At 38.0% G+C, this 17,316-nt stretch overlaps 1 pseudogene; it reads left to right on the top strand.

The window, feature by feature from the left end:
* Nucleotides 1-10,426: 10,426 nt before the first annotated feature.
* Nucleotides 10,427-11,596, top strand: LOC143404246 (dual specificity protein phosphatase 4 pseudogene; annotated as a pseudogene).
* Nucleotides 11,597-17,316: the final 5,720 nt, after the last annotated feature.

Below are 17,316 nucleotides of genomic sequence, written 5' to 3'. Positions count from 1 at the left end.
AGCAACACAGCAACAGTCTCTGCATTAGGAGTAAGGGTGGGAAATGTTGCAAAGCTGCCAGGTGGTCCCCAGGGCATCCAATATTGAGAATTAGAAAACAGAGGCCATTTGGCACTGCTTGGCTGGGCCCTCAGCTGATAAGGGAGGGGATTGTGGTAAGACAGGTGAAGCTATGGATTCCATAGACATGGTATGAAGATGCCACAATGCCAGGGACATAGAAAAACTCCAAAGATAATGGAGGTCATTTGCAGCCCTGTTCTCCAAGGTGATGTGACCAATCTCAACTTCTAAGCCATAGGGGTGTTCCAAATCCAACAAACATCGGTAGTTCTAAAGGTGGGTCCAGGATTCTGGGGCATTCATCCTGGTGCCTTTCTGGGATTTAGGAGAAATGTGCTAAAATCTGATTTTGCAACATGGTATTTTTATCTCAGCAGTCTCTCCATCAGCCTGGGTGCAGCCTTATGATCTGTTAAATAGTAAAGGGATAGTGTGAAATCTTTGATAAGCTCCACACCCAGGAGTGCCAATAGGAAGCAGCAAGGAGAACCAAGTGCCAGCCCCTGCCTGCATCATGAGACAGACAGGTACATGTCAGCATGAATCCAGGGTTATTGTAAATAGCTTGAAAACAGTGTACAATAGTTTCAATTCATGTGACCAGTATTTAAATTAACATTTAATTAAATGCATATGTGACAGATACTTTAAAATCCACTAAAAATTTCTCAGTGCTTTGGAGATAAACACATAGACAGAAAACTCCACTGAGAGCTCAGGACCCAGGAAAATCACATCTGTGTCCTGCCAAAGACCTCACATCCTGGAAATTTTATAAAGCTGGCATGAGGATGAACTGAACATTAGGGACAATTATCAAAGGAAAAATATAAGTAAACTCCACTTGAGCCTGGAAGAGACAGCTGCACTGAAAGTGCCGAATACTCTTAGAAATTTGCCTAAAACATCTAACTTAATACTCAACTCTAACCACCTGTTTCTAAAAATCATCCTCCTGCCAACTTCAGCAACTTCATCACTCTGGTTTTCTCATACTTTTTGCATAGTTTTTACCTTTTAAGGATATACAGATTTGACTTATCTAAGGGCATATGACTTAATTTTCTATTTCTACTAATCACTTTTTAAACTTACCCCTCTTATTAAAACTCATTTTTTTTTCTTATAACTAGTTAAAAATTTACTAAGTCGTGTATCCAAAGTCTCTGTTTAAAATGAATCTAGCTAGAAATGCAAGCTTATTTATGCATTATTTCATAAATTTTGACAATGATTTTTATTATTACTGTATGGCCAAGAGAGATTTAAAATAAGATACACTGAAATCTGAATTGTTTTACTTGATCATTTTGCTGTAAAAGCCAAAGCTTTCATCAAATAAAAACAAATATACAGCATCAATTAATCAAATTAATTGGAAAATATAGTGCAAATTTGCACCCACAATTAGATAGAAAAGGTAAAAGCCAAAACCAATGGTAAAAAGATGGAGAACCCATGAGTTCTGTGTGTATTCATACAGCCACCACAAATATTTTAATCCAAGGGTCTTGGGGCACATGTATTTAAACTTCTTTAAATACAAAGAGCCACATCACCTGTAAAATGGTGCAGATTGGTGAATAATGAATAAAAATACAAAATAATGCAAAAATACTGCCTTTTGATAATTTTTAAAAAAATTTCTTAATTGATATTCTTTAAATGGTGTCATTTAGGTAAATTGTCCTTTAGGTGTATTGATTGCTAGGAGAATGGGTGTTAGACAAATCAGTTTGTGTTGTTCCCAGTTAGAAAAAGCTTCATCACCTCCTAGGTTCTGGGAAGAAGTCTGTTAGGAGAGGCTGTGCAGGACTGGCAGAGCACACTGTAGGAGCCCTGTGCATCCTTCTGTGCATCCATCCTGGGGTCCCCTCCCTGTGTTTCTCCCCTCCCCTGCATGTCTCAACTTCTTGCATAAACCCACCCACTTCCTACCTGAGACTCTGCACCAGGTCCACAGCTGCTAGCCTGACACAGGGCCTCTGCTCAACAGACCCCCTCATGTCCTTTTCCTCCAGTGTGGTGCCCGCCTTTCCTTCTGTGCTTCTGCCTGGTGTTTCCTCTCTGCCCCTTCTGCCTTCCTCTTTTCTTTCTTGGACTCTTGTCCTGCCACTTGGGGATCTGCAGGTGGGTGCTGTCTTGGTGTTGCCCTTGAAGACTTTCTGGTCCCCCTGGAAGGTGGTTGTTTGCACCCTGCTGATGTGGATGCTGAGGACCACAATACCTGGCCACTCACTTCTCTGATGCAGGAGCTTGAGGGTCAGGAGGCTGGCCTTCCACCTGGCAGAGGCTGACCCCTGGGCCCCTGGAAGGTAAAGAGATGGGGTGCTGACTCTTGGAATCTCCTCTCTGGAGGCTCTCATGGCCTCAGAAGTCTGCTATTGTTGTTCAGCACCCTCCTCTTCATCCCTCTCTTGGGCAAGGGTGTCCTGGTTCCCCCCTAGCTGCTAGGATTTCCTTACTGCCTGCTGCCTTTTTCCCACACAGGAAAGGTCCTCGGGGCACACAGTTTGGCAGATGATGGCCACAATTGGACTGTAAAAGCTTATGCTCATCCTGATCATATGGTCTAGGATGCTCCCATCCTCCAGGCCCCAGTTGGAGTGCTAGGTCAGCATGGACCACACAAACTCAGTGAGTCTCTGCAAGCATTTTTGGGAGGTTGTAGGCTTCAGAACTTCCTCAGAGGCCAGCAGCAGCTCTAGCCTGTACTTTTCCCCAAAATGTTCAGGAGGGAGTTGCACACAGCCTCCACCCAGCCTATGTAAGCAGCTCACTTCTGGGGGGATATTTCATGACGGGTCTCCCTTCCATGTATATCTGCCCCTGCATCAGGACTCTGGCACACTCCATTTAGCCCTGCATGGTGACTTTCATCATGGCAGTGAAGCTGAACACGTTTCTTCTTTCAAGATCAAGACCAGAGAAATACTTCAATAGGTAGTTGGTGATGGTGGGGTGTCCTGCAGGCACAGCTGTTATTAGGGCCATGTTCTCCTCGTTGCCTTGCCAGTTGATGTCTTATGGGCGCACTCTGCTAAGGTCACCACAGTGTCCACAAAGCAGACAACAAAAAGGCCCATCAAGCACTGCAGTTGGTCCCCTGCACCTGCTCATCTTGAGGACCCCACTGCACCAGTGCTTGAAGGAGCCCTAAATCCTTGTCACAGCCAGTGCACAGGAAGGTGGTCTCCTCCAGGACATTCTCCAGGGTGCTGTCCATGCTCACCATACTGCATTTCTCATCACTTTCAGAAAGATAGAAGGAATCATCAAAGTGATTCTGCAGGTGTCTGCCAGAGTATTCTTTTCTTCACATTTTAGCTTGTCTGAAATTGGGATGTATCTCATTACCACCAACCAGTTGATAGTCACAGAATTATCCCAGATTGTGCACATGTGAATTACAGCTTATAGTGGTATCCCCTCGACTGACCTGCGTATCATTAATATAAAAAATGCCAGGTTTGATTGGCATTGTAAAATGGCTTCAAAAATATTACCCTATGACTCAAGTTTATCATATATACAGAAAAGCATGGAAACAGAGCAGCAGGGTAGAAATTTGATATTAGTGAAACAAATACTCAGTGTTAGCAGAACTGATCACCATTTCATATTTTCTTGAGTAGCACTCACAAAATATTTTGAGAGCTAACATGGGAAGATAAGCACAAATAGATGAAGTTGAACTACATTTTGTCAGTGAGGCCTTGCAAAAGATTGTCTGTCTCATGCCAATCAATGAAGTTGAAGGCAAAGAAAATCACTGTCTCATATGTGAGAGTGCAAGAAGGTTCAGAGGAGAAATGACTGAATGTTTGTCTTGATCTAATCAGTGAATTAGTTGAGTGGTAAACTCAAGGCAGGTGGGGTGTGGCTGGAGGAAGTTGTCATTGGAGGTATGTGTATGAGGTATACATTTTGAATCTGGAGAAAAGAGTTTCTCTCTTTCTCTGCTTTCTGATCATCATGTAAGTTGCCTCCCTATGCCACACTCTTTATCCATTGATATTAAATTTATGTCTAATTACACATGAATATTCATATTATTACATATGCTTTATATTAATGTAGTTGTATGTATAGAACTAAATTTAGGAATACTGTAGGGTTAGACATAGGGATATATATCTCAAAGGCATGAATATTCATAAGAATGTACACATGAAAATATGTATGAAAATATATGTTTTGAAAAAGGCAAGGGTTTAATTTGAATCATAATACACATTTTTAATTTGCAAATGCAGAGATAAATTATATAAAATATATTGATATATATGCAAATATACCATTGAAAATTGAATATATAAGTCAAAATATACATAAACGTATTACTACATACACATTCATGTAAAATTAACTACAGAGATATTTTGAGAGTTAATATTAAATTATAGCTTGGGTTAAAGTTAGAGAATGAATATGTAAGTCAAAAACAAAAATATAATTACAAATGAATATATATGTAAGTGTACATTTTTCAAATGGAGAAGGGTTTAATAGAAGACATAAATACACATTTTTAAAAAATTATAAACACAGATAAATGTATTTTAATATGTAATAATACTTATGAAATGGATGTGTCTAATTAACAAAAATATTCATATTATTATATATGATGCTATATTAATATTTTTAGTTATATTGTTAAATTTAGGATTACTATTGTTTTTAAGGTTAGGGTTAGGCATTAATATATGTATATATATTGAAAATCATAAATATTCATAAGAATGTACATGAGTATATTTGTATGGCAATATATATCCCTATATATGGGTTTGGTTTTTGGGGAGGTGTTTCCAGGGATTGAACTCAGGGCCACCCTTGGCCACTGAGCCACATCCCTATTGCTATGTCAATTTTTATTTAGAGAGTCTTACTGAGTTGCTTATTGCCTTGTTTTCCTGAGGCTGGTTTTGAACTCCAGGTCATCCTGAGACTCCAGAGTCACTGGGATTACAGGTTTGTGTCACTATGCCCCTGGTATATGTTTTGAAATAGGGAAGTGAGTCTTATAAATACATATTTTAAAATTGCAATTGTAGAGATAAATTTTATATATGCATAACCAATAATATATATGTAAATATACCATTTTTGATTGAATATCTAAGTTGAAATACACATACACATTCATATTACTGCACATATATTTATGTAAATAGGTTTAGGTATAAGGGTGTTGTGAGAGTTAGTATTAAATTATGGCTTGGGTTAGGGTTGATGTTTGGGAATGAATACGTTTTTCAGAAAACATGAATATTAATGAGCATATACTTGTGAAAATACCTATGAAAATATATATAAACACATATGCTTTAAAACAGTGAAAGGTTTAATGTGAGTTGTATGAATATACATTTCTTATTTTGCAAATGCAGAAATAGAAAATATATATTAATACAAAAATATGCAAATATACCATTGATAATTGAATATATGTATCAAAATATACAAAAACATTTATGTAAATACATAAGCTTTTATGCAAAATTAGATTTACTTAAAGGGGTATGCATAGGATTAGTATTAAATTATGGCAAGAGTTAGCAATATGGCTATGGAATGAATCTGTATATCAAAAAACATGAATATTTCTAAGAATGTACATGTGAAAATATATAAAAATATATTTTTTTGAAATAGAAAAGAGCTTAATGTGAGACGTTTGCATACACATTTTTAAATTTGTGAATGCACAAATAAATATGCATATATAATATATATGCAAATATATTTTTTATAATTGAATATATATGTCTCATTACACATGTAAATTCACAATTTTATGTATGTTCTATATTAATGTAGAAATTCAGGTATAAGGTTATATTTAGGTTTAGTGTTAAATTTTGTGTTGGGTAATAATTAGGGTTAGTAAAAGAAATGCATATGGAAAACCAAGAATACTCATTAGAATAACTCATGAAAATATAAATAAATATATATGTTTTGAACTAGGGAAGGTTTTATTTTTTATTTATTATTTTACAAAATTTAGTTGTTGATAGACCTTTATTTTATTTATTTATATGCAGTGATGAGAATCAAACCTAGTGACTCATACATGCCAGTAAATTGCACTACCACTGAGCCCCAGTCCCAGCCCTGAACTAAGAAAGGTTTTAACATGACACATATGAATACAGATTTTTAAAACTAGGACTGCACAGATTTATTATATATATGAATATATACTTATACATATTCTAATATAACATTGATACTTGAATACATAATTATTTACAAATGAATATTAAAATTATTATATATGCATTTATTTAAAGGTAGGTTTAACTATATAAGTAAATATAGGGTTATTATCACTTTCAAATTTTGGTTTACATTTACGTTTATCTTTAAGGAATAAATATACTTGTTGGAAATACGAATACACCTAAGAATTTGCATGGTAACATTTGCATAAAAATTAACATAAGTATATGTTTTGAAATAGGGAAGGGTTAATATGAGCTATAAATACAAATTTTTAATATGCAAATGCAAAGATAAATTTTATATATGTATATATAATAACACTTCTGCAAATATAAGTGATAAATGTGTATGTAAATATGAATGCATATGAGTATTCATATAAGTATTTATGCTTTTATCTGAATGTAGGGTAGTTATAGGGGCAAAATTATGGTTAGTACTAAATTTTGTATATAGTTAGGGTTAGGGAATGAATAAGTATATTGAAATATATAAATATTTTAAGAATGTACATGTGCAATTTTGATGTTTTGAAATTCTGAAGAGTTCAATATGAGATTTAGGAAGACACATTTTTAATTTGTGAAAGGAGATATATGTATATATATGTATATAAATTGTATATATGCAAATATACCAATGATATTTGAATGCAAGTCAAATTACACATAAACATTAGGCAATGGATAGGTATATTGAAAAACATGAGTAATTATAAGAATATACATGTAAAAATGTGCATTAAAATACATAGAAGTATATGTGTTTTGAGATATGAAAAGGTGTGAGATGTATAAATACACATTTATTAATTTCCTAATGTACAGATAAATTATATGTGAACATATATAAATATTTATGTATACAATTATCAATTGGATATTTGAATATGTATGTAAGAATATTCATATTACTATATATGCTTTTGTATTAATGTTCAATTAGGAATGGGGTAAGTTTAGGATTAGTATTAAATATTGTGTAGTGTAAAGGTTAAAGTTAGGGTATGAATATATATAAAAAACCATGAGTATTCAAAGAATATGCATGTGAAAATACATATAAAACATATATGAAAAATGAACACAGACCTAGTAAAAAAGAACATTATATGGAGAAATGTTGACAATAACTAAATAAAATCCACTGCCATATATATAGTTGGAAACATATATGTTTAATATATAATAATAGAAAATAGAAAAAGTACAAGGGAAAAAAGTTTATCTCAGGTATTTTGAAATAGTGAAGGCAAGACACCAAATGCAGTCATAAAGCAAGACTCAAAATTTTCTCGAGGATTTATTGAGAATAGATGATTTGAACATAGAATTAAATTATGAATTAGCAATAAAAAATAAGTCAAAGATCATCAGAAGTTTCAAATAAAGCAAAGACTTTTTATAAAATATATATATGGGGTAAAGAAAAACATTACAAGGAAAATTGGAAATGCTTTTGAGCTGACAGATAACAAGGATTCAACAAATCAAAGCAATAGGAGGCAGATGAAGCAGTTCATAATTCCACCTGCTTACATTAGAAAAAGACACAGGGATAAAATCAGTGTTGACTCTGATCATGAAACTTGAGAAGCACTAATGATAATTCATTTCTAATAATAATTAAGAATTTGCTTAGAGTAGATATGTACATGGAGTCCAGGGCCAGTGGATGTAGCACATACCAACGTGAGATCACAAAGAGTGCAGCACCACAGCAGGCAAATGTGCAAGTGGCCAGGAGCTGAATGGTGTCTTGAAGATGTGCACAGGTCAGCTGAAGATCTTGGCTTTGTTGTCACTGAGAGGCAGGATGGGGTGGAAAGAGAAAGGAAGGGAAAGGACTATTTCTTATTTATTTGTGCTCCTGGATCCTGGGCACATCGACCACAACCATAGAACTTTTTTTTTTTTTTTTGGGGGGGGTCTTTGGAGCATTTTTCTTCTAGGCCTACTCTCTGTGACAGAGGCCACATTACATAAGGTGCTCCTGGAAACTCTGGTACAATTCAGATTTTTCTTCAGTGAATTATCTGGCAAGATCATGGGGGAAAGCAATTACTTAGGCATAGACCTGAAATGAATCCTTTGTACTTGGAAGCACCATCTCCTCTCTTTCGCATATGTTGTAGTTCTTAATTTTAGGCAGATTACTGGAAGTATACTAATATAGTTTTGCAAAATTAAATTCCTGTGAGGAGACTCTCTTCAAAGGCCCTCTTTTGATTTAAATGGGGACTCCACTGTTCAGTTCTCCTTGAATTCTAGAAGTGTAGGAGAGGTGGAGGTGGGACAGAGTCCTTGCCCCGTGCCAGCTCCTGTGAAGAGCATCTGGGAGCCATGTTGAAGCCTGACCTGGACTAAAGCCATTTTAAGGAGCCATTCCAGATGGAGCAACGGTTTTGGAGAAAGAAGGATGTACTTCTTTGGGAACGGCTAGGGGAGCAGGGAAGGAAAAAGTTACTTCATTTGCAGTGTTGTTGAACAGTGTTGTCATTGAGTGCCAGATTAGAGGTCCTTTCAAACTTGGCTAGAAAGGAGGGCATTTTTAAAGCACTTGGAGAGGCTACGTGGCAACAAACATCTCTGTTCACCCGTGAATGACTTCAAGCCTCTATGTCACCATCAGGTCACAATGCTTTTTCTCACCCAGCAAAACAGACAGGCCCAGGTTCACCACATATGCTTCCATGAATGGTCAACCTGTGTTGGCATGGTTCATCCTGTCTGCCTGTCTCAAAGCCCCATGATTGGGTGAGGCTTACTGTTTTCAGAAAAGCCATTGGTGCCCTTGCGTGGGTGCCCTGCTTCCCTGGGAGCTGCGTGGCTGAACAGTGGGTTGAAAGAAAAGCAAAAAGGGGCTGGGGTTTCTGGGCAGTGGACCCATGTACAGGCAGCACTCTTGGACATTCCCACTTTTTCCTTGATTCCTGGAAATCTCAAATGCATCTTCCCTTCTTTTCAATTGTTTATCTCAGGTATTTTGTCACTGTGTTGGAAAGTGATCTAATACAGAACTAAATGATGAGTCAACAAAGTGAACCATGTGGAAAATCACCAAAATTTTTGAAATGAAGTGAAGCATTTTAGCAAAATATACATATGGGGTAAAGATAAAACTTACAAGGAAATTTGGAAATAATTTTGAGCAGAAGATAACTGACATTCAACTAATCAACAGCAATAGGATGTATCTTAAGAAGTTCTTAAAGTACTGCTTCTACTTCAACTTGCTTACATTAGAAAAAGGTACATGGATAATAAAATCAATGCTGATTCTGATCATCCACCTTGAGTAGTTGCAAAAACAAAACAAAGCAAAACAACAACAACCAAAAAAAAAAAAAAAAGAAAAAAAAAACAAGAAGGAAGAAATTAGAACAAAGTGGATGGAAAAAGATAATAAAGGCCTACCCTTATTATCTTTTTCCAGGTAAAATAAAGACAGGAGAAAATGATGACACCATAAAGAAAAACAAGAACACAGAAAAGAATTTCTCAAAAAGTTCACTAAACTTTATGAGGACAAGACCAAGTAAGACCGAAAAGCACAATGAGCAATACCAAATACAAAAGTTATCTGAACTGATCCTATGATGTTACAATAACTTAGTACTATGAATACTCTTGTAATGATGTATGATATGAAAAACAATTATCTCAGTGACAACATAGATGACAAGCATCTTGCCAAACCAATTATCAAACTTCCTCCCATAAAAAGTGGATGCAGTGCCCAGAGCTCTGGCGGATGCTAGGGGAAGAGCAGCAATGAGCAGGCTGCAGCCCAATGTGTAGGAGCAGCAAAACACATTTGAGGCAACAAAAGGAAGGAGCCAGCACTACTCTCCCTTCAACACACACACTCCGCTGCCACCCCCTAGTGAGTGCAAGCTCATGCAAGGCACCTGAGGCTGCTAGGACTGCTATGTAACCTGAACATGCAGGAGGAAGGTGACCCAATAGGGGTCTGGCCGCCCAAGCCTCTGGGGGCCAAGTTGGTTGTCACTTCTGAAGGCTCCTTCTCTTAATCCTGGTTCGCCCATTCCTGTTGCCTGGTTGGCCTGGGTGACTATCAATCGCCCCAGTTCCTACACTCCATGGTGACGATTGATTAACTGGGAGAGATGGACGGCAATGTGCTCAAAAGGCTGATGAAGCTAAGTGAGAACCACCAAGGCAGAGGTTGGGAGCTGGTGGTTGCGATGGGTTGAGGGGCGGGGTGGATGGTGCAGTGCCTGGCGGCAGCTGGGCTGACAGCAGGGGCAGCCCCCAACCCTGGGGCTGGGGAGCGCCAGCAAACGCTTGCTGCTCGATTTTTTGCACACCTTTCCTATCAGAGGTTCGGTGCACCTCCTTTGATACAACACCCAGGACAATAGGCGGAACAAAGGCTCCAGGAGTCTGGAGTCCATCCTGCACACCCAAGAGGAAGTGCGCCCTCTTGTGCTCTATCCTCTACTTGGCTGTCATCCTCTACTTTGAGTGGAGCTCGCCTGCCAAGGGCTCAGGGAGGACTGCACCACGACCCTAGTAGTGCAGACACTCCATCCTAAGCCCCAGTGAGCAGACATCTGCTTGCTCAAAAGTGGCTATGAGAAGTTTTCCTCTGCTTACCCAGAATTCTGTTCCAAAACCAACGACCTGGCAGACATCCCACCAGTGCCACTGAGTTCTGTCACCTGGGCTGCAGCTCCAGTGGAACTGCTCTGCGCATCCAGGCGGAGGGGTCCCTTGGAGATTCTTCAGTTCCTCTACTTCCACGGTGCCTACCACGCTGCCTGGATAGACATGCTGAATGCCTTAGGGATCACAGTCCTGTTGAATGTCTCCTCCGAATGCCCAAACCACATGCAAGGATGCTACCAGTACAAAGGCATCTGGTGGAATACAACCACAAGTCCGACATGGGCTCCTGGTTCATGGAAGCCATGGAGTAGGACTGTGCGGTGAAGGACTACCGTGGTCCAGGGATGGTGCACTGTTAAAAGGGCATCATGTGCTCTGCTACCATCTGCTTGGCTTAACAGGAATGAGGAGTGAGCAGCTGAGGCTGGAGAAGGCCTTGATCTGCATGGAGCAGCTGTCCCAGGTGCTGGCCACATCCTACCCCTCCAGGCCAGCCAGCCCTTCAGGCCCCTTAGGGTAGCTGCAAGCCCATCTCCACCCTTACCTCACAATTTGTCTTCAGCTTCCCTATCTCCCTGGGTGTGCACTTGGCCCTCAGCCGACGGCTGGACCTTCTCAGCCTCAGCTCTACCTCCCCCAGCACTAGGAGCCACTCACCTAACCCCTAAAACCAAGGTTGCTGCCAGAAGGGATGCAAGATCCTCATGGGGACTGAACAGTATATAAATTTGTTTCAAAAGTACATAATGAGTCTAATGTCTACTATGGCAGATGTCTTTTTCTCCATTTATCATGCCTTCTACTGCTGCATAGACAAGTGCAGTTTCCCAGTCTCATCTGAAGTAAGAGTTCCAATTGGAACTGATTCTTCAATGAGATGAATTCATGTGAGACAAACCTACATGCGCATATGGGCAATTCAGGGTAGGAGTGGCATGTAGGTAATTTGAGTTCTTTTAAGACAGTGAGTGTCCAGTGGAACTGCTCTGTGCATCCAGGAGGTAGGATCCCTTGAAGTTGGGTTCCTGGCAGCAAGGTGTTAAGTGGCACAAGTTGGGGGGGCAGTGTTCACAGAATACTTCTGTGCTGTGTTTGGACCTTCCTCCTGGCTCCATTTTTTTCTAGCTGTGCAGAATCCAAATAGAGGTCTCTGTCCTTCCTGGAAATTTTATAAATTATGGAAATATCTTGAATATATCCCTTAATGTAATATAATTGCATTATATTATATAATTAATTACAAAACATAATTATATGTAATTAATTATATAATTACTGGAGTGAATTCTACTCTCTGCATATAAGACCTGGCTGATGCCTTATTTGTAAAAATTGAGTTGATTGACCCAAAACACAACATTGCTATGTTAATGAGCTTTGATGAAAAATACCTGAAAGAATAACTTTTAGAGGAGAGATTGATTTTGGTTCACAATTTCAGAGTGTTTAGACTACCACTGGCTGGCTCCAAGGCAGAAATATTATGGGGGAAAGATATGATGGAGGAAAGCTGCTCAGCACATGGGAACTAAGAAGCAGAGAGAGAGAGAGAGAGAGAGAGAGAGAGAGAGAGAGAGAGAGAGAGGATGGGACCAGGACATATAGAGCCCAAGGTCATGCTCTCTCTGACCTTCTTCCTCCCATCATGACTCACCTGCTTACAGTTACCAACCAAGAGTTCATTCAAATTTTTAATTCATCAAATGGATCAATCCAGCTCTTGTAATCCAACTGTTTCACCTCTGAACATGGTTGCTTTGTTTAACACTTGAGTTCTTTAGGGGACATTTCTAGGTCCTTACTATAACAATTGATTTGCACATGGTTAATATTCAGTACATTTTTCTATTATTATCACTACTGCTACACATACAGCAACTACCACAAGATGTGAAGGAAGAAAGGATCCATTCATAGTAGCAACAACAAACCAAATAATTAGAGAAAAAATATAAGAGAGATGTGCAAAATCTATTGGAAGGATAATTTAACATACTAAGTTATGCACAAAAAGAGATTTGAATTGATTTTTCTTAGAAAGACTTAATATCATTAATTTTTTTCTTCTGCCTAAAAGATTCATAAAAGACTATAATTTCAAAAGGAATATCAACATGATTTTTTTTTCAATTTTAGAACAAGACAAGCTGATTTTTAAAATTTTTTAATATTTATTTTTTAGATTTAGTTGGAAACAATACTGTTAAATTTATTTATTTATTTATATGTGGTGCTGAAGATCAAACCCAAGGCCTCACACATGCTAGGCAAGTGCTCTACTGCTGAGCCACAACCCCAGCCCCAAGAAAGCTGATTTTTAAAAATCAGATTGACAAAGATTCTAAGGAAAAGCAAATTTACTTACTAATGAAAATATAAGAGAAAATCATATTTAAAAGAATTGATATACAAAAGTGAATGAGAATGAAAAGCATTCAATCAAAACCTTTGGTGGGGGGCTGGAGATGTGGCTCAAGCGGTAGTGCGCTTGCCTGGCATGCGTGCGGCCTGGGTTCGATCCTCAGCACCACATACAAACAGAGATGTTGTGTCCGCTGAAAACTAAAAAAATAAATAAATAATTCTCTCTCTCTCTCTCTCTCTCTCTCTCTCTCTCTCTCTCAAAAAAAAAAAAAACAACCTTAGGTGGACTACCGATTTATAGGAGTACCCCCTAAAATAAGGTTTCATGAGAGACAATTGTGTTTCTTCCTCTTTTTAAACAGCCTTTTAGTTGTTGATGGACACAATAACTTTATTTTATTTATTTATTTTTATGTGTTGCTGAGGATCAAACCAGGGCCTCACACATGTCAGATAAGCTCTCCACCACGGAGTCATGACCCAGCCCCAAAGGACAATTGTTTTTAGTCTAGTCAGTATAGAGTGATACTCTTGACAGTGACTGTCACAAATGGTTTATTTAGAATACTATTATATATATAGTAATTATATATATATATATATATATATATATATATATATATATATATATATAAAATTTCTAAGTAGATTACACTATTCTTTGCCTAAAGAAAATAGCAGTCACTGATATTGTCAAGACGTTGAGTAGAGCAAAGGGAAGTATCCTAAATATGCACTGTTTAGAATAGAAGCTGATGTTACAGAATACATAGGGGTAGGTAGCTTTTATATTTTTACATCTCTTTGATTTGGTTTTACTTTCACCTTGGGTGTCTTTTTAATTTTAGCATGGGACATCTTTTTTGGCTTTCTGATCTTTGTATATTGAAGATATTTTCCTATCCTTACCCTGAAAAATGGAAGATTGCAGACAACAGCAAAAAAAGAAACCAATGAAAGAATGAAGGGCACTGCTCTTTCTTGGACAGGTCCTCTCATCTCTCCTGCAGGCCCACTTGGACACTTCCTGAAAATGCCTGCTCCCCACAGAAAGGAGGACCCAGTCAATAGAACAGTGGCCATTTTTTCTTATTGCAAATGCCTTGGCAGTTGCCCTTCTCAGGCTGACTGTTAATTTAGAGCTCTGACTTCAACTCATCCCCAACACATGTCAAGTCTACTACAAGAAGCACCACTCCCCACATGCCCAAATCTGGAAATCCACAGGCTGTCAAGGACTCATGATACTCTGCCCCAGTACAGAACAGTTTTCTGCTTTCCAGTAACATGACCAGGCATGTCAGGATTGACCTAGACATTGACACACTATATACTTCCATGTAAAGTATTTTCAGTTTTACTCTTAAAAAATGCAATTAGCATGATTTGAATGAACTTTCAGGTAGTGGAACATGAGGAGGTTCCTGGAGAGTGGCATTCCTGGAGAGGGCACGGAAGCTCTGCCCCTCTTCTCCCTTACCTGTGCTCTCTTTCATCTGGCTTCATGTCAATCTATTCTGTAATATATTTTGTTGATAGACCAATAAATTTGCAAACCCAAGTGTTTCCCTGAGTTCTGTGAACTGCTCTAGCAAATTAACCATAAGTAAGGAGGGGATTAGGAACCCCAATTTATAGCCTACCATCTATACATATAATAGATAGATTTATAAAATAAAATGTTTATATGATAAAATATAAATATACAAACAAATACACACACACACACACACACACACACACACACACACACACACATACATTAGCACAGGTCACAGCCTATGCTTGCTGTTGGAATCCAAAGTGGAGCACAGCCTCATAAGAATCACTCTCAAACTGTGGGATCTAACCCTATTCTCTAGGAAGTGTCAGCATAGAATTGAATTACAGGGCTCCCAGAGGGTATCCACTAGAGAACTGACTGACTGTTAGAGGATCAAATATCCACACACATTTTGGTGAACAAAAGTCATTCTGCATTAAGTATAAGAAAAGAGAAAATATACTTTTTTTCTATAATTTAGGGATGTTGGTCTGTAAAAATAGAGCCTCTGCCTCTGCCAACTCAGATCTTAGGGACCAGCCATAAAAATAGTAACATAAATAAACAGCAACAGTGAAATGTGCAGTTGGTGATTTCTCATTTTGACACATGGTGAAAAGAACAGTTGGAGCCTTGGCCAGTTCATATTTTCCTTTTACATGGGTTTGAAATGCTCTCTGGGGTAGTAAAAATTGCCTTGGGTAACACAGTTTTCCTACACAATAATTTGTTACCATTTTCTCTAACATCTTGCAATTTTGTTGGCATCATGTGAAACTTTTTAAAGAGATTATTAATAACATACTTTACCTCATGCTTCTATTTTATGCACCTCTTTTAAAAATTTGCTATCAAGTTCACAGTTATATTATTAGTAATTTTATAACATAATAAGATCTTACTTTGTATTTTTCATTATGTACTACTATTGTGAATTCCTCTGTAATTTTGTGAAGAATCTGCGCTTTCTCTTTTTACTCTGGTTATGGAACATTTTTTTATTGGTTGTTCAAAACATTACAAAGCTCATGATAAATCATCTTTCATACATTTGACTCAATTGGGTTATGAACTCCCATTTTTACCCCAAATACATATTGCAGAATCACATCGGTTACACACTCACCTTTTTACATAATGGCATATTAGTGACTGTTGTATTCTGCTACCTTTCCTATCCCCTACTATCCCCCCTCCCCTCCCCTCCCATCTTCCCTCTCTACCTCTTGTGCTGTTGTTCAATTCTCTCCCTTGTTTCCCCCCCTTTCCCCTCACAACCTCTTCTATGTATTTTGTGTAACATTGAGGGTCTCCTACCATTTCCATATGTTTTCCCTTCTCTCTCCCTCTCTCTCCCCCCAATCGTCTTTGTTTAATGTTAATCTTTTCCTCATGCTCTTCCTCCCTGTTCTGTTCTCAGTTGCTCTCTTTATATCAAAGAAGACATTTGGCATTTGTTTTTTAAGAATTGGCTAGCTTCGCTTAACATAATCTGCTCTAATGCCATCCATTTCCCTGCAAATTCTATGATTTTATCATTTTTTATTGCTGCGTAGTACTCCATTGTGTATAGATACCACATTTTTTTATCCATTCATCTATTTAAGGGCATCTAGGCTGGTTCCACAGTCTAGCTATTGTGAATTGTGCCGCTATGATCATTGATGTGGCAGTATCCCTATAGTACGCTCTTTTAAGATCCTCAGGGAATAGTCCGAGGAGGACGATAGCTGGGTCAAATGGTGGATCCATTCCCAGCTTTCCCAGGAATCTCCATACTGCTTTCCATATTTGCCTTACCAATTTACAGTCCCACCAGCAGTGTACAAGTGTACCCTTTTTCCCACATCCTCGCCAACACTTACTGTTGTTTGACTTCATAATGGCTGCCACTCTTACTGGAGTGAGATGGTATCTTAGGGTGGTTTTAATTTGCATTTCTCTGACTGCTATTTGTACTTGTTGATTGATTGTATGTCCTCCTCTGTGAATTGCCTGTTCAGGTCTTGGCCCATTTGTTGATTGGGTTATTTGTTATCTTATTGTTTAATTTTTTGAGTTCTTTGTATATTCTAGATATTAGGGCTCTATCTGAAGTGTGAGTGGTAAAAATTTGTTCCCAGGATGTAGACTCTCTATTTACCTCTTTTATTGTTTCTCTTGATGAGAAAAAAACTTTTTAATTTAAGTAAGTCCCATTTATTTATTCTTGTTATTAACTCTTGGGCTATGGGTGTCCTATTAAGGAATTTGGAACCCAACCCCACAGTATGTAGATCGTAGCCAACTTTTTTTTCTATCAGATGCAGTGTCTCTAATTTGATATCTAGATCCTTGATCCACTTTGAGATAACTTTTGTGCATGGCGAGAGAAAGGGATTCAGTTTCATTTTGTTGCATATGGATTTCCAATTTTCCCAGCACCATTTGTTGAAGATGCTGTCCTTCCTCCATTGCATGTTTTTAGCCCCTTTATCAAAT

Source organism: Callospermophilus lateralis, chromosome 7 (genome assembly GCF_048772815.1).
Source record: "Callospermophilus lateralis isolate mCalLat2 chromosome 7, mCalLat2.hap1, whole genome shotgun sequence".
Taxonomy (NCBI): Eukaryota; Metazoa; Chordata; class Mammalia; order Rodentia; family Sciuridae; genus Callospermophilus; species Callospermophilus lateralis.
The sequence above is the reverse complement of the archived record's forward strand: the minus strand, read 5'-3'. Positions and strand labels throughout refer to the sequence as shown.